The following is an 18665-nucleotide window of genomic DNA, read 5'->3' as shown; positions in this document are numbered from 1 at the left end:
GGAAGTGTGTCACTTTCAAAATGCTTTGAAATCACCCTCTTATTTTAACCCGATTTACTTCAAACTTCATCTGTATAATGTAAATACACGGCAGATGTAGACCTGTGAAAGGATTATTGATATCTTAGATACTGGTGCCATGGCAACGCATCAAACTTTAATATTCTTTTTGGATGCTTTTGAGACTCTTAGCATGCCTGAAATTGCTTAAAATTGCATGAAACTCGACAGACAGATTACATTTATTAGCCTGTAGACATGTACAAAGTTTCAGAAACGGGCGTGGTGCAGGGACTCAGTAGCGCCACCTTTTGACAAAAGTGGGGGGGTTAGTTTTACAGTTTTACCTACAATCATAAAACTCTGTACGCATATTGTTCAGATCAAGCCGGACAACTTTCTAATTAACTGTCATTAGCTCAGACCAAGAGGAAGTCAGATATTTTGGTTTGAATATGGTCATTTTCTCTCTCTCTCTCTCTGAGCCAATATGGCAAGCCGTTTTAACATTTAATCATTTTAACCTACTAGTCTCTATTTTCATGCTTCTAGTACTTATTTTTTAGATACTAGTATCTATTCCATTAAGTACTAGTACTTATTCATTAGCGACTAGTGCTTATTCTTTAGTACTAGTGCCTATTCTTTAGATACTACTGCTTATTCTTTAGATATTCTTTTGAATACGTATTAGTAGCTAATGAATAAGTACTGGTATCTATTTAATAGGTACTAGTATCTAATGACCTAGTACTAGTATTTATTGAATAAATACTAGTATCTATTAATAGGTACTAGTATCTAAAAGGTCATTTTCTCTCTCTCTCTCTCTGAGCCAATATGGCAAGCCGTTTTAACATTTTATCATTTTAACCTACTAGTCTCTATTTTCATGCTACTAGTACTTATTTTTTAGATGCTAGTATCTATTCCATTAAGTACTAGTACTTATTCATTAGCGACTAGTGCTTATTCTGTTTAGAATATTAAAAGTGCTTATTCAATTTTTATGCTTATTTATATTTTCAGAGCAGAAAATCCGAATTTTCTGCTTCTTCAATATTGCATCTAAAATGGCAGTGACTTGACGTGTGTGTGTGTGTGTGTGTGTGTGTGTGTGTGTGTGTGTGTGTGTGTGTGTGTGTGTGTGTGTGTGTGTGTGTGTGTCTGTTACAGTGACAAGAGTTTAACCCTTTAAGGCCTTGTTTTTTGGATATATATCTTTTTTTATTAAAAAAAAGTGCATACAACCCTTATCTTTTAAATGTATTGTTTGCTTTAAATTAAATTAAGATTGTATGTTTGGTAATTGAACCTAAATAAATTTAAAATTAATGTGCTATATTTCAGATCAATATATTTGTTTTCCTTCATTTTAATCAACACTAACTTTATTCTCATCTGAATTATAAATAACTTATTTCTGTATAAAATAAAAAATCCCGAATAATCCAGACCAACCAGAGCGCACTACTTCTACAATATCATCAGTGCTGAAGCGGAACTACCAGAGCCGTTCGGCAGATAGCCAGCAGATATTTTGTGTCACGTCGTGCACAATAACCCTAAAGGCACCGGGGTTGCGGTGCCACCGGCTTGGGCCCGTAATCACTGCTCGCAGCTATATTTATTATTATTATTATTATTATTATTATTATTATTATTCTAACGACTATTCGGGCACTTTTGGGGCTCTTAACGTGCACGAAAACTCTTGAAACTTTGCACACAGGTCAGAACCCGCGGCCATCAGGGCCGGGCTGAAGATGGTACCCGGGCGTGGCAGGGGGGCTCGACAGCGCCCCCTGGAACGGGGTCCGAAAACTTGGTCCATAAATCAAACACGCTTGCATGTAATAATATGAAACTCGGTACACATATAGATCTCATCGGTTTATATATCCTTTGTACTTTTACTTTTTACCCCAGCCCAACAGGAAGTCGGCTATTTAGGGTTGTTTGTATAACGCATGCAATGGAATTTAAAGTACTTCTCCTAGAGAATTCAAAGAAATGCCACGAAACTCGGTCAGCATGAAGTCAAGACATTGAGGATGAAAAATTGCCAGGGGATTTTTGATATCTCGAACGGTTTGGCCGTGGCGAGGAAACGAATTTATGGCGAATAATGGAAACAGGAAGTGTGTTATAACTTCTTTATACATTAATTGATCTTGATGAAACTTCAGCAGTGTGTTCGTTGTAAGAGGCCAGTCACATGGAAGTGTGTCACTTTCAAAATGCTTTTAAATCACCCTCTTATTTTTACCCGATTTGCTTCAAAATGTATGTGTATATTGTAAACACACGCCAGATGTAGACCTGTGAAAGGATTATTGATATCTTAAATACTGTTGCCATGGCAACCCATCAAACTTTAATATTCTTTTTGGATGCTTTTGAGACTCTTAACATTCTTCAAATTGCATGAAACTCGACAGACACATCTCATTTATTACCTAGTAGACAGGTGCAAAGTTTCAGAAACGGGCGTGGTACAGGGGCTCAGTAGCGCCCCCTTTTGACAAAAGTGGGGGGGTTAGTTTTATCTACAGTAACAAAACTCGGAATGTATATTTTACTCTTCAATCCGGACAACTTTCTAATTTAAAGTCATTAGCTCCGACCAACAGGAAGTCAGATATTTTGGTTTGAATGTTGATTTTTCAAGCATTTTCTCTCCCTCTCTGTCTCTCTCTGTCTCTGCGCCTCTGTGTGTGTGTGTGAGATTTGCTTTTATTCTTGTTTTTCAAGGTTTCGGGGGCTTTTGGGGCCCTTAACGTGCTCGAAAACTCTTGAAACTTTGCACACAGGTCAAAACCCGCGGCCATCAGGGACGGGCTGTAGCTGGTAACCGGGCGTGGCAGGGGGGCTCAAAAGCGCCACCTGGAACGGGGTTTGAAAACTTGGTCCATATATCAAACACGCTAGCATGAATTAATATGAAACTCGGTACACATATAGATCTCATCGAGCCGAACAACTTTCGTGCTCTAAGTTTTACGCCAGCCCAACAGGAAGTCGGCTATTATGGGTTGTTTGGAAAATGAATGCTTTGGAATTTGAAACACTTCTCCTAGAGATTGCATCCCATCGTCAGCAAACTCGGTGTGCATGAAGTCAAGACATTGAGGATGCTAAATTGCGGACGGATTTTTGATATCTCGAACGGTTTGGCCGTGGCAAGGAAACTAATTTATGGCGAGAAAAGAGAAACACAAAGTCTAATAACTTCTGCATACATTAACTGATCTTGATGAAACTTCAGCAGTGTGTTCGTGGTAAGAGGCCGATCACATGGATGTGACTATTGTGAGTCAAAGTTATAGCGTCACTAACTGGCAGCAGGAAGTGTGTCACTTTCTAAATTCTTTTGACAAAAGTGGGGGGGGGGGGGGGGGGGGTAGTTTTACCCGCAGTAACAAAACTCTGTAGATATATTGTTCTCATCAAGCCGGACAACTTTCTAATATACTTTATTACTTTCTTTATAATATACTTTATATTACTTTATTCTTTATAGTATACTCAACTTTCTTAGATAAACCATTTGTGTGTATATATATATATATATATATATATATATATATATATATATATATATAGCTGCGAGCACCGATGAAGGGCCCGAGCCGGTGCCCGGGGTTGCGGTGCCACCGGCTTGGGCCTGGTTTGGGCACTTTCCGTGAAAATATTATTTAGAAGATATTATGGGAAGAAGGAGGTGGGAACCGACGAACATTCAAAGACTTTAATAAACGTAAAATAAACAAATACAAAATTAAAGTAAAGACAGCAGCCCCTCACGTACGACTGTTGTCACATATAACAAAACACAACATAAATCCAGGCCTGGCCTCTCTTGTCCTTCACCGTCGTCGCTCCTCCTTTTATGCTTCCACTCCTCCGTGAGAGATACGAGACAGGTGTCGCTCATTATCAATCATGCCACCAGCCTTGCGCCACTCTCTCACGGCCCTCTGCCTCGTCCTGCTCGCCACATACCCCCATCACCCCTCGCAGGCCAGGGGGTACCCATGAGACTGCGTCTACTCCTCCTCCTCTGGGTGGGGGACCTGTGCGGCCGCGGCACCTGGGGGTATGGACAGACGAGGCGAGAGAAAAGGAGACAGAAGCATGAGGAGCGACAGAGACGAGAGAGGGGAGAGAGGGGAAAAAAAAATCTTGGTCCGGTTCCCGGACACACTGCTGCTCGGCCCTCAGCCAGCTGAGAGACTCAATCACTGCCAGGCAATGGTCCTAGAGATCAGTTGGGGGACGGCTCGACGCTCCGGCGATGGCTCCTTCAGTCGAGGGCAGCTAGCAGCGAGTCCCCCGTTCCCTGCTCCGCCCCAATCCTGGCTGACGGCAACAGGTTCCGGCCCACGGCGAACGGGAGCGAATCCTCGTCTCCCTCTCGGACGGCAGCCACCCCAACTCGACCCTGGAGCACGGCAGCAAGCTCTCCGTCCCACCTGCTGTTTACACAAAGATTTTTAGAGTATGTTTTACAAGAAAATACTGTTTCAGTCTTTGTACTTAAAAATTGCATGTTTAATTAACCCTTCGCAGTATGTTTGATTGACAGGCGATCTGACCAATAATAATCCGCCATCCGCCGAATCCGCCATTTTTGTCCGACACAGAAGTCGCTAGAGTTAGTAGATTAACGTTGGAGGATTTGAACTTGAAAAACAAAGTGTACTGACTTCTTTCCACAGTTAAACTAACATTCCTTCTTATGTTCATTCATGTTTATCTGATGCTATAAATTAACTTGAAGGAAGAGATGATCGGTTCACCAGCAGCTTTAAGAGGTTCTACAGCGATTTATCAGACACAATAAAGAGCCACAAAATGGTATTTATTGTTTAAATTTCTTTTAAAAAATTCCAAATTTTAAAGTTGAGACTTAGTTACATATCAAAAGTAACCTGGTCTGTCCTGTCTGTCAGTGTCCTCTCTGGTCTGCATTGTATTTTTCACTGTGTGAGAACACGGTGTGGCGTGAGAGCGGCATGGCTTGTCGGACATGGCAACAGTAACTAAAGGGGGCGGGTCTTTGCGAACGGTCAATTCAATGCATACTTACTGTTTCTTTATTTGTGAAATTTAATAGCAATTTATGAATAAAAATAGTTTCAAATTAAATCCTACACCAATTTTTTTCATTGTAGATTTAAAAGGCTGTGTGGTCACTTTTGTTTTCGGCGGTTGCTATGTGGTTTGTAGGGCGTTGTTGTGGTGTTGGTTGATTTTTTTGTTGTTGTTATAATCCCCAGAGTACATGATGTTTTTGTAACCATAGGTTAAATTGACAGGTGTAGGAGGGTTCATTTGAATATGAGAGTATATATGGACATGAAGCAGCTCTGAGTCCATTTATGGAGTTAAATTGGAAGGGAATGTACTATATGTGTATACCTTTCATTGGATATTGTTCTTTGACAAACTGTAATTCATGAAATTGTTATTTTTATATTTAAGTTTATAATTGTCAGTCTTTTACGATTACTAAGAAAATAATTTCAGGATTTGGGACAAATGTGATGACTTCAAATGTGACTGAGACTGAAAATATGTTTCTCTGCTATCCACTCCTGCTTGCCTCCTGTGCGAAATTGCATCATCTTACTGTAGTTAAAGTGTCAATGTATGTTTTCATGGTGCTGATGATCCTTACAACAGTTTTTGGCAATCTGCTGATCATCATCTCCATCTCTCACTTCAAACATCTACAGTCTCCAACTCATCTGATCGTTCGCTCTCTGGCTGCCAGTGATCGTTCGCTCTCTGGCTGCCAGTGATTGTCTGCTGGGCTCTTTGGTCATGCCGTACAGCATGGTGCGATCTGTTGAAGGCTGCTGGTATTTGGGAGATTTTGTGTGTAAAGTGCATTCTAGTTTAGACATGACCTTCTGTATCTCTTCCATACTGCATCTCAGTTTAATATCTATTGACAGGTACTGGGCCATTTTTGATCCTTTAAGATACAAAATGAGGATAACAAACAACACTGTGACTGTATTTACTTCCTTCATGTGGCTGTTCCCTTTCAGGAACGTCGAGCTGCGTGAAACGCTGCAGGAACGCCTCTTGCGTTGTGCGTCATGAAGCACGTATGGAATCAGCCCAATGGCGAGACGGAACGTCACGAGTGACATCATCGACCAGGAAACTATAAAGCACACCCCTGAACACAATGGCGACAGCTTCTGTTGTCTTCAGCAAGCGCTCTGTGTGTGAATCTGTCCCTGTGTTTTTGTCTGTTCTTAGTGATTGCTAGGCAGGAGTTTTTCACTTAAAAAAACTATATATATATTCACATATATCAGTATGACGAGCGAGCAGCAATACAGAAAGTGTGTTCCCCCCTGTTCTCGTTTTCTCACGGGTGGGGATACACACGATCTGTGTGTTGTTTGTTTGGGAGTGCAGCATGCCCAGTCAGCTCTCGAGGGGGCTGATTGTGAGCATTGCGAGCGTTTTCCATTAAGAATGCTCCGCTCCCGCCGATCACTCTTCGAGGAGAGTGGTTCGGTTCGCGCACCCCACGGCTCGGGTCCCGCTTCTGTCGAGGCAGAGCGGCGGCGTCTGTCGTGGGGATCGCAAATGGATCTTTCAGCGGGGTTTGAGACGGGCTCTGCCTTATCTCAGCCTTTACCTGCCAGTTCCAGTGCCTCAGTTCCGGGTGTGGAAGCACGCATTGCGGTTTCTTCCCCCCAGGCTGAGGCACCAATACTGCAGCTATCCAGTTCTGAGGAGCTGGATGTTGTCAGTATTGAGACAGGGAATGTGTAGGACTCGTCACCTCATTCCCCTGAACACGAGGAGCTTATGGAGCTGCTCACTCGTGCTGTGTCAAAACTAAGCATTGAGTGGCCAGCTGTTAGGCAGGAATATGTTTCTAAAAGCAAGCTTGACGAACGATTTTTGCCTTCCCGCGTTCAGCCTCCACGGCAGTGCCTTCCGTTTCTTCCCGATCTCCACACCGAGGTGTCGAGGTCGTGGAAGAGACCCGCCTCTTATCGTGTGTTTAGCCCCCAGACTTCCTCATATTCTAATATATCGGGGGCTAAGTTATATGGTTATGGGGCGATGCCCAAGGCGGAGGAGACTCTAGCTAGCCATCTTTCTGCTGAGTCTTCCTCGTCTCTTAAGGCACCAGCTTTACCCACCAAGCCTCTCCGAAATACTTCGGCTCTGGTGGGTAAGGCTTATTCGGCGGCTGGTCAGGCTTCGGCGTGTCTGCACACGATGTCAATATTGCAGGCATACCAAGCCGATCTTTTAAAAGATATGAGTGAGAGTTAGGAGGTCAGCACTGACGTGGTTCGAGAACTGCGTCAGGCTGCAGATTTATCTCTGCGAGCCACCAGGGAATCGGCTAAACTAATGGGCCGTTCTACGGCAGCCCTGGTGGCCGCAGAGAGACACTTGTGGCTTAATCTGTCTGATATGAAGGATAAAGAGAAAGCTTTTCTTTTGGATGCTCCACTTTCTCCATCTGGTTTATTCGGTGACGCGGTAAACACGGTCATAGATAAATTTCAGGAAGAAAAGAAACAAGCTGCAGCTTTTCAAAAATTCCTCCCACTTAAAGTTCATGTCCCAGGGTCTGCTGGGCGAGGGCCGACTAAGCCGTCGACTAGCTCCTCACATAGGGCGCAACAAAGGCAGAGTGTCGCGTCTCGTGGCCCCCCTTCTAAACAGTGGGAACAGACGCGACAGTCTCAGGCGAAGCCTTCTAGTGGTAAGACTGATCTGAGGACAGTCATTATGGCTAGGAAGGCTTTGTCTCAGAAGTCCTGACGCCACTGGTGTCAGGATGCTGAGGGTGGTCCCCACCGTGAGAGGGAGGTGTTCACCGCTTCAGACGGTGCCCGTTCTCTCACGGTGCCCTCAGGGGTCCCTTCTGCCAACCCCGCCTTCGTGTCGGGGCGCAGACGGGCCCAGCGAGCGCTTTCCCGAGGGACGCTCGCCCCCTCTGAGGAGGGGTTTAGAGCAGTCAGACCAGTTGTCCCCTGCCGGTGCGCCGTTACAGGGCGCTGTGTCTGCTGCTCAAAATATTCCAGAGGCCAGCCTCGAGAGCCTGGTACCCTTAGTAGATTTTCTGGCAGAGTGGAAAAGTCTTCCAAAAATATCTCTGAACTACATAGACGATTGGTTGATTCTCGCTCAATCGCAGCAGCAAGCGGCTCGGCATCGAGATGTCGTCCTTGCACACATCAAAAAATTGGGGTTGAGGCTGAATGCCAAAAAGAGTGTTCTATCTCCATCACAGATAACATCTTTTCTGGGGGTACTATGGGGTTCTGTGGCAATGCGGGCTCGCCTGTCGCCCTCCCGCATCGCTTCGATTCTCTCAGCTGTAAAAAGAGTAAAGCTAGGCCAGTTGATCACTGTAAAGCAGTTCCAGAGACTGCTGGGTCTGATGGCAGCAGCGTCCAGTGTTATACCCTGCGGCCTGCTGTACATGAGACCATTTTAGTGGTGGCTCAGGACCAAGGGGTTCTCCCCGAGGGGAAACCCCCTCCGCGTGATCAAAGTTACACGGAGTTGTCTCCATGCTCTGGTCATGTGGAGGGATCCTTGGTTTCTGTCCCAGGGACCTGTGTTGGGAGCTCTTTGTCGTCGTGTAACGCTAACGACAGATGCTTCCCTCACAGGCTGGGGGGCGATCATGAGTGGTCGCCCAGCCCAGGGTCTGTGGCAGGACCATCATCGATTTTGGCATTTAAATTGTCTAGAGATGTTGGCAGTGTTTCAGGCTCTGAAGCACTTCCTGCCAGACCTGAGAGGTCATCATGTTCTTGTCCGGTCCGACAACACATCGGTGGTCTCTTACATAAACCATCAGGGGGGTCTGCGCTCTCGCCCGTTATACAATCTGGCTCGCCGGATCCTTCTATGGTCCCAGGGGAAGCTTCTCTCATTGAGGGCGATTTATCTCCCGGGGTATTTAAATCAGGGAGCGGATATCCTGTCGAGGCAGGGGCCGAGGCCCGGGGAATGGAGACTCCACCCCGAGGTGGTGGAGCTCCTTTGGATGCAGTATGGTCGTGCCGAGGTAGACCTATTTGCGTCCAGGGAGACATCACACTGTCCACTGTGGTTTTCTCTCAGTCATCCAGCCCCGCTGGGGTTGGACGCTATGGTGCAGGCGTGGCCGAGGTCATGCCTGTACGCCTTTCCCCCTATAGCTCTGCTCCCAGGAGTTCTGGAGAGGGTTCGCCGGGACGGGGTCAGTCTATTATTGGTAGCCCCGTTTTGGCCGGCCCGAGTATGGTTCACGGACCTAGTGTCTCTTCTAGACGGCTCTCCTCTGGAGATTCCGATCAGGAGGGACCTTCTCTCTCAGGCGAGCGGGTTGATACTTCACCCCCGCCCAGAGTTGTGGAAGCTATGGGCTTGGCCTCTGAGGGGGCCCAGCTCGTAGGGGCTGGTCTCTCAACCAAGGTTGTTGAGACCATCCTTCATTCCAGAGCTCCTTCCACGAGGAGGTTATATGCCTTGAAGTGGAGGCTCTTCACTTCTTGGTGTGGAGAACACCTGTTGGACCCAGTTAACTGCCCAGTGGGTGCAGTGCTGGAGTTCCTGCAGGAGCGTTTCTCCTCAGGGCTATCCCCCTCCACACTAAAGGTGTATGTGGCGGCACTTGCTGCTTACCATGTCCCTTTCAGTGGAGTCTCTCTGGGAGACACCCATTTATAACTCGCTTTCTTCGTGGTACTTTGAGGCTGAGGCCTGTAGTCCGCACGAGGGTGCCAGCATGTGACTTAGCTATCGTCCTAGAAGGTCTTTCCCTAGCTCCCTTTGAGCCTATTGAAGAAGTTGCTGATAAGTTTATTACTTTGAAGACTATTTTTCTCCTTGCCATTTCTTCTCTTAAGAGAATCGGAGATATTCAGGCTCTCTCGGTTGCTCCTTCGTGTTTGGAGTTTTCACCTGGGATGGTGAAGGCTTTTCTCCACCCCAGGCCAGGTTATGTCCCTAAGGTTCCTACCAATGTGGCCAGACCTATAGTTCTGCAGGCCTTCTGTCCTCCTCCTTTTACATCATCTGATCAGGAAAAAACTTAATCTGCTCTGCCCTGTTCGGGCTTTAGATGCTTACGTCCACACAGCTGCCCTGTGGAGAAAATCAGAACAGCTGTTCGTTTGTTTTGGACCACCTAAGAAGGGGTCCCCAGTGTCTAAGCAGAGGATGAGCAAGTGGGTGGTTGAGGCCATCTCACTTGCCTATGAGTCGTTTGGTTAGCCTTCATCTTTGGCTGTCCGAGCACACTCTACCAGGAGTATGGCGGCTTCCAAAGCCTTATTGTCAGGAGTCTCCCTCCAGGACGTTTGTGATGCGGCAGGCTGGTCCTCACCGCATACTTTCGTCATGTTTTATGACCTAGACCTCAGCTCCACCCCTGGGGCGCAGGTGCTTTCGGCTGAATTTAATCTTTGATTCACACAGTCGGTCATTTGCTCTAATGGCGACGTGGGTATTAGCGTTCCCGCAGCGTTTCACGCAGCTCGACGTTCCTGAAAGGGAACCTCCCGGGTTACGTATGTAACCCTAGTTCCCTGAAGGAACGAGACGCTGTGTGTCGTTGCCATACTCCCGGCATTCCCTTGATCGACTTGCTTCAGACTTTTTCCAGAAGCTGTCGCCATTGTGTTCAGGGGTGTGCTTTATAGTTTCCTGGTCGATGACGTCACTCGTGACGTTCTGTCTCGCCATTGGGCTGATTCCATACGTGCTTCATGACGCACAACGCAAGAGGCGTTCCCGCAGCGTTTCACGCAGCGTCTCGTTCCTTCAGGGAACTAGGGTTACATACGTAACCCGGGACGTTTTCATTTCTCTACAGTTTTTCTGTTGTGTTTTCAGGGGTGAACAAAATTGGCTTGGAGTCGTTTATCATGCAGGTTTACTGTGTGGGAAGTTGTGTTCTGTTTTTTAACAAACAGTGGGGTTTATATGTCCAATTCTCACATTTTTCCTTCCCGTAATGATCATGAGCTCTCTGTATATGAAAATCTTCCACGTTGCAAGAAAACATGCAAAGGTATTGTCAGAAAGAGTGACTGTGGTGGCAGCAGGAGGCCATTGTCATGGGCGTTTTTTATCTTTGCTGGCTGCCTATTTTTATTGCTACAATCATTTACTCTTGTCTTAACTTTGTGACTCCAGCCAGTGTCTTTGAGGCTTTGGTTTGGTTTGGATACTTTAACTCCACTTGTAACCCATTGATATATGGTTCCCTTTCGTTGTCACTCCGAGTTACGTCGGATGACGACGAATGGGGTTTCGCTTAGAAAGCCTATCAACTTCGAGTATTACAAAACGAGCCAATGGCAAAGAAATGCCATGGGTCTGTGGAATTTGCATGACGTAACTCCGCCCCACCTTGTGGGTATAAAAGGAGGACGCCGGCAACGGGCAGATATGTTTTCGCTTCGGAGCCAAGTGTATTCTTCACTCCCTAAGCTAATCTAATTGTCAGCTTCTTACGAGACGAGCAACTCTCCAGTGTTGGTGTGACGGCGATCTCCCGGCGAGTGCACACTTCCTGCCTATCTGAGCGTGGTTTGCCAGTGAGTGTGTTCTCCGTGGGCGCTTCAGCACTGAGTTTCTCTCACAAAAAGAGCTTGCACGCGGCACGTCTTTTTAAAGATGCCTCGCACGTGCACTTCTGGTTGCGGTCGGCTTGTGTCTGATTCTGATGGGCACGAGCGTTGTCTAGTGTGTTTGGGCTTTAATCACGCTAGAGCAGCGCTCGTGGATGAGTCATGTTCTCTCTGTGGGAACATGACCATCGCGACACTTAGATCGAGACTCAATGATCTCGCAAGGGTGAGAGTCCCCTCATCCACACCCCGATCTAGCGCCTCCTCGAGAGGCTCTACTTCGGCTGGTGGCCAGGGTGATCTGACGGTGACTGTGTGGAACACAGCGCCGACTATTTGTCCGTGCCCCACAGCACCTTCACCAGTGTTGCAACCCGCGAGCGTTCAGGGGATTCCCGCGGGACCGTCGTTTGATGTCCCGCGGGTTTCCTTTGGCGCTCCAGATGAAGACACGATGTCAATCGCAGCATCACAAGGTGGGTCTGATTCATCTGAAAGTGACGACTCGTCACAGCTGCCACCTTCTGGTGTGAATACGGCTGTGGCTCAGTCTGATCCAGAGATGACGGCCATGCTTTCCCGGGCGGCCGCGAGCATCCGTTTAGAGTGGACCCCTCCGCCCTGTCCCGAGCGCTCGCGGCTGGACGATTGGTTTTTGGGTGCAGCTGCGGCTTTCCGTCCTCAGCCTGCCCCAATAACATTCTTACCAGATGTGCATGATGAAATCTCGAAGTCCTGGAAGACTCCCATGTCTTCCCGTGACCGCTCGCTGGTTTCATCCGCCTTTCCTCCCCTCGATGGGGCAGCTGCCCGTGGGTACACTGGGCTCCCCCCGGTTGAACGCTCTGTTGCGAATGCAGTTGTGTCCTCAGAGTGCTTCTTCTCGTGGCGAGCCTAAGCACCCATCCAAAGCCTGTAGGTTTTCGTCTAACCTAGTGGCGAAGTCCTACAGAGCGGCGGGACAGGCGGCTGCCTCTTTGCATGCCATGGCCACTCTGCAGGTCTACCAGGCCCAGATGCTAAAGGACATGCACAAGGGTAGGACGGACCCAGGGCTCTTTGATGAGCAGCGCGCCGCCACCGACCTCGCCCTCCGGGCGACGAAGGTGACCGCACGCTCCCTGGGTCTGGTGATGTCCACTGCTGTGGTCCAGGAGAGACATCTTTGGCTGAACCTGGCTGACATGCGGGATGCTGAGCGGTCCCGTCTGCTCGACACCCCCATGTCCCAGGCCGGCCTATTCGGCGGTGCGGTGGAGGATTTTGCCCATCAGTTTTCCACCGCCCAGAAACAGACTGAGGCCATTAAACACATTCTGCCCCGACGGCCCGCTGCCTCCACCCAGCCGACCGGGCAGAACCCTCAGTCTGTTCGCCGCGTAGGGACCCCCCTTCGGCTCTTGCCCCTCCCGCCCGGCCCCAGCAGCAGCCTCCACCCGGGCCCGGTCGCGAAGGAAGCCGTAAGAAGGCGCCCCAGCCCTCTCCAGTCCCGCCCCCCGCTAAACGCCGGGCCAAGCGGCGCTCCTGAGACGGGCTGCTCAGGGATGTTAAAATTCACTTCTCAGGAGATTGTAGCAGGACCACTCCTTCCCCCGGTGGAGGGCCGGGGGAGAATCTTTTGTTCTCCACTCCCCGCTGTTCACCCACGGGTGCGCAGCACCCTAATGTGGTTAAAGAAAGAAGTGACATTTCCATCCCTGAGCACACAGAGTTCTCGGACGACACGGTGCGCCGCCCCCGGGCCGTGCACCCCTCGTCCTCCTCTGTTCCAGAGCTGGATGTCAGTGCGCGCCGTCCCCGGACCGTGCCGCTCTCATCCTCCTCTGTCGCCAGCCCCCTGGCAGAGCAGACCCCCGTGGAACGTTCGTCCTTCCCTGGTCTCCTCTGTCAGGGCGCGGTCAATGACTGTGCCCCCACACCGGGCCGCTATGCCGTCCACGTCTGGGCCAGTCATTCCGCCTTGCTGCACCACCGGTGGGAAGTCTGTGGTTCGTATGACCCCGCTGGTACAGTTCTTGGGAGCCTGGCTAGAGCTTCCCAACCTGTCCCGCTGGGTCGCGCGAACGATCAGGCTCGGCTACGCGATTCAATTCGCGCGGTCTCTTCCCCGCTTCAGGGGAGTCCGCTCCACTATGGTCGGTGGCAATGCTCCTATCATGAGAGCGGAGGTTGCCACCCTGCTGGCGAAGGGTGCGATCGAGACTGTCCCTCCAGCCGAAATGAGGTCCGGCTTATACAGCCCGTACTTCATTGTCCTGAAGAAAACCGGTGGGTTACGGCCAATCCTGGACCTGCGCGTTCTGTACCGCTCCCTTCACAGGCTGCCGTTCAAGATGCTCACGGCCAAACGCATTTTCGAATGTGTGCGGCCCCAGGATTGGTTTGCAGCAATCGACCTGAAGGACGCCTACTTTCATGTCTCCATTCTGCCTCGACACAGACCGTTCCTACGGTTTGCTTTCGAGGGGCAGGCATATCAGTACGCGGTTCTCCCCTTCGGGCTAGCCCTGTCTCCTCGCGTCTTCACGAAGGTCGTCGAGGCTGCCCTTGTTCCCCTTCGGGAACACGGGGTCCGCATCCTGAACTATCTCGACGACTGGCTGATCCTAGCTCACTCTCGAGACCAGGTTTGCGAACACAGGGACCTTGTGCTCCGGCACCTAGCCCGTCTGGGCCTTCGGGTCAACTGGGAGAAGAGCAAACTTTGCCCCGTGCAGAGGATCTTTTTTCTCGGTATGGACATCGACTCGGTCGCCATGTCCGCGCAGCTTACGAGCGAGCGCGCGCAGTCACTGCTGACTTGCCTGAGACAGTTCGAGGGCAAGAGTGCGGTTCCACTGAAACTTTTTCAGAGGCTCCTGGGGCATATGGCATCTGCAGCCCCGGCGACGCCGCTCGGATTGCTTCATATGAGACCGCTTCAGCTTTGATTTGGGACCAGTTCGGGGATGCTCAGATAGATCTGTTTGCCTCTCACGACTCGACCCATTGCGCCCTGTTCTATTCCCTGACCGAGGGCACGCTCGGCACGGATGCACTGGCGCACAGCTGGCCGCGGGGCCGCAATTATGCGTTTCCCCCAGTGAGCCTTCTTGCGCAGACCCTGCGCAAGGTCAGGGAGGACGAGGAGCAGGTCATTCTGGCCTCAATCAAGAGGGTAGATTCTGAGGGTAGATCCTCACGTGATCCTGAGACCCCGGCCTGGATACGTGCCCAAGGTTCCTACCACTCCCTTCCGGGACCAGGTTGTGAACCTGCAAACGCTGCCCCTGGAGGAGGCAGACCCAGCCTTGGCACTGCTCTGTCCAGTACGCGCTCTCCGCGCCTATGTAGACAGAACGCAGTGTTTCAGGACCTCAGACCAGCTCTTTGTCTGTTATGGTGGGAAGCTGAAGGGAAAGGCTCTCTCAAAGCAAAGGTTGGCTCACTGGATAGTGGACGCCATTGCTTTGGCATACCAGCAGCAAGGTCGACCGTGCCCCCTTGGTGTGACTGCCCACTCCCCCCGGAGTGTGGCATACTCTTGGGCTCTAGCGCATGGCGCCTCGCTAACAGACATCTGCAGAGCTGCAGGCTGGGCGAAACCTAACACATTCGCCAGATTCTATAATCTCCGAGTGGAGCCAGTTTCCTCTCGTGTACTCGCTTCAACCAGCTAGTACCGGACCCGCTCAGGTGTCTTTGCTTGCTCGCCATTCCACTCCACGGACTGGATACGTGCGATATTCTCCTCAGGTGAGCTTCCCCGAAAGCCCTGAGCTCCTCCAGCACTTCTGACGTCGGCGCCAGTGTCTATTGCCAGCGCGTCGGCTAGGTGCCTCCCGTGTGCATGGTCCCTCCTCTGAGCGACCCCCACATGTGTATTTCCACTGTAAGCCTCTTTGAGCATGTGTCTTTCCCTTGGCAAGCCACCTTGCCACCCCTGGGGTTGAAATATTCCACCTGCGGCTGGACACCCCAGTGTTCTCCATATGTCTCCTTCGGGTCATATGTGTATTGTCTAAGTCCCCCCCTCTGGGTTGGCAGTAATTGCATATTTCCCCTAAACTTTGGGATATGCTCCCCAGTGTACCTTGGTATTCCTGTGCTAAATAGGAGTCCTTTGTCCGTGCCAGTCTCACGACAGGGATCTCAGATTTACACAGGGCACTGGAAGACAGCTGAGAAGGTGGCGTGATTAGACTGGTAACCCCATTCGTCGTCATCCGACGTAACTCGGAGTGACAACGAAAGGGAACGTCTCGGTTACGTATGTAACCCTCGTTCCCTGAGTAGGGAACGGAGACGTTACGTCTGCCTACCACTTTCCGCTGTACCGCGGGGATCGCCTGAGCTCAGTCTTGGCTCCTCAGCGAAGAAACAAAGCTGCCTGTTGCCGGCGTCCTCCTTTTATACCCATGAGGTGGGGCGGAGTTACGTCATGCAAATTCCGCAGACCCATGGCATTTCTTTGCCATTGGCACATTTTGTAATACTCGAAGTTGATAGGCTTTCTAAGCGAAACCCCATTCGTCATCATCCGACGTAACGTCTCCGGTCCCTACTCAGGGAACGAGGGTTACATACGTAACCGAGACGTTTTTTCTACTCTCGTTTTCAGAAGGCCTTTATGATTATTATATCATCCTGTATTTATGGCTTCAGTGACTCACGCACCTTGACATTTGAATGAATATGTCAGTAATTTCTACATCAGGATATCATGTTATGCTTAACAATAGGGATTTTCCTTCTCTTATTAACCTACATGCTTTTATATGCTAGGTTATGCTGACATCGTTTATTTTATGATATTTTGGACAATATGAGAAAATATAAATATGATTTTAGAAACATTGAAATAAACTGATCAAGGAGGTGTTCTATATCTAAGAACCTTTGATTTAAAGTTGTGATCTTATACTTAATATTCTTTATCACTGGAAGTTAGAAATGCAACAGTCAATCTTCACCTAAACTGTTGCAAGATTATGTAACAGTTTAAGCTAATTTAGAAATGAAGTAGATAGATACACAACGATGTATGATATACAGATGCAAAAATATTGATCACATATTGATTTTTTTTTTTACATTAAAACAATCCCTTTAGAAGAACATTTGTGTCCTAGTGTGTATTTGATTTACTTTTAATGGATAAAATATGTAGGTAAATGTAAAAATTGTATTCTTCAACATTTTAGACAAAAAACATAAACAAAAAAAAAAACATTATACTCTATAAGCTCTTTTGATCACCAGGTGCCACTATGCCCTACAGTTGAGGGTATTTTCAAGGCATGCTGGGATAAATTAAAGGGATAGTTCATCCAGAAGAAAAAAAATCACAAAAAAGACGATATTTTAAAGAATGTTGGTAGCCAGACAGTTGACGGTAGCCATTGACATCCATATTAGGAAAAATAATACTATGGAAGTCAATAGGTGCTGTCAACTGTCTGGTTACCAACATTGTAAAAAATCTTCTTTTGTGTTCAACAGAAGAAAGAAACTCATACAGGTTTGGAACAACATTAGGGTGAGTAAATGATGAAAATATTTTCCTTTTTGGATGAACTATCCCTTTAAAGCATGGCATAGGCAAACTCAGTCCTGGAGGGCCGTTGTCCTGCAGCCTTTAGCCCCAGCCCCAACCCTAATCAAAGACCCCTGAACCAGCTAATCAATGTCTTCAGGGTTACTAGAAAGCTACAGGCATGTGAGTTTTCTCAGGATTGGAGCTAAACTCTGCAGGAAAGTAGTCCCCCAGCACAGATTTTGCCCATCCCTGCTTAATAGTAATATATTTCATCCATAAATCAAAATTCTGTCATCATTTACTGTCCCTCAGGTTCTTCCAAACCTGTATGACTTTCTTTCTTATTTGGAACACAAAAGAAGATATTTTGAAAAAAGTATTTTTGTTTTTGTTCATACATTGAAAGTCAATGGGGTCCAATGTTGTTTTGACCCCAGCGTTGCATGGTCTGATGAGTCTCGGTTTCTCAGTGCAGTGATGGGGGTCTGAATTTTATGCAGTGTTATTTTAGTATCATAAGCTGCGTTTCTAGTGCGTGCCAGGGCCAGTCGCGATTCCACTGTCACTTTCGGGGCTTGATCGGGGCTTCCTCTGGGCCAACGGCCAGGGTTTTCTGGCCCAATAAATACCTTGGTCCAAAGCGGGCCAGCTCAGGCTTAAATGGTTACGAACAAAGGCGGAGTTTACCTGAGTCAGGGGAAGGCAGCGCTGGATGATTCCATTTACCAGCTAACATGAGCATTAAATAGGCCTACTTTTAAAATCGTTTACCTCAAAACTCATCATTTACCTCAAAACTGCCACTAACTCATAGTAAACATGGTATGAGCGCTTAAAGAAATCAGACAAATCATAAAGGCTATCACAATCATGTTTTTATTTTATCTGTCAGTAGCCTACGTCTCATCTCTTTATACCGACTCTCTGATATCCATTTAGTTCCACAGCCTATCAAAAAATAAAGCAACTTTGTTTTTGGGAGCTTCCTCTCTCTGACTGAAATTTTAACTGTATACGGGAAGAGAGTGCTAAAGCTCCTCAGGTCGCATTTTTGGTGGCATATTTGTAGAAATTATCATTCTTTCTTAATGTGATGTAGGCTAAATATGTCCTGCACCAAATAAACAGAAACAGATGCGACTGAATAAGTAGGCTGTGTCCTCTTTCTTTTGTAAAAGACGATAAACCACTTTATTACTGTGTGACTAATGTGCAATTTTGACACAAATTAATTCATTAGACGTTGTTCAGCCTTCCTAGGGTCGCGGGAGTTAGGGATTAATGGTTAATTATTACCCAAATCTCGCTCTCTGTGCTGCACATTTTACAGAGGAAAGCTTCGACAATCTTCGCGAGTTCAATGCAGGATTCGCACAACGGCTTGTCCTGAAAGATGGAGCAGTTCCAACTTTAAGAACAGAAGCTGTTGTTTACGAGCCACAACCTGTAAGTATGATTTATTTTTCGTCGATGTGTTTTCCTGTAATAGTTCGTATTGTTAATTGTACGTTGTAGCAAGGATGTAA

The 18665-nt window shown here is 48.0% G+C and overlaps 1 pseudogene; it reads left to right on the top strand.

The window, feature by feature from the left end:
• The first annotated feature begins 5549 nt into the window (after positions 1–5549).
• LOC143729387 (trace amine-associated receptor 4-like) lies at positions 5550–11309 on the top strand (annotated as a pseudogene).
• The last annotated feature ends 7356 nt before the right edge of the window (positions 11310–18665 follow it).

The sequence above is a fragment of the Siphateles boraxobius genome, unplaced genomic scaffold (genome assembly GCF_051911475.1).
Source record: "Siphateles boraxobius isolate OS27281-9 unplaced genomic scaffold, OSU_SipBor_1 8, whole genome shotgun sequence".
Taxonomy (NCBI): domain Eukaryota; kingdom Metazoa; phylum Chordata; class Actinopteri; order Cypriniformes; family Leuciscidae; genus Siphateles; species Siphateles boraxobius.
Note: the sequence above shows the minus strand (reverse complement) of the source record. Positions and strands in the feature narration are given on the sequence as shown.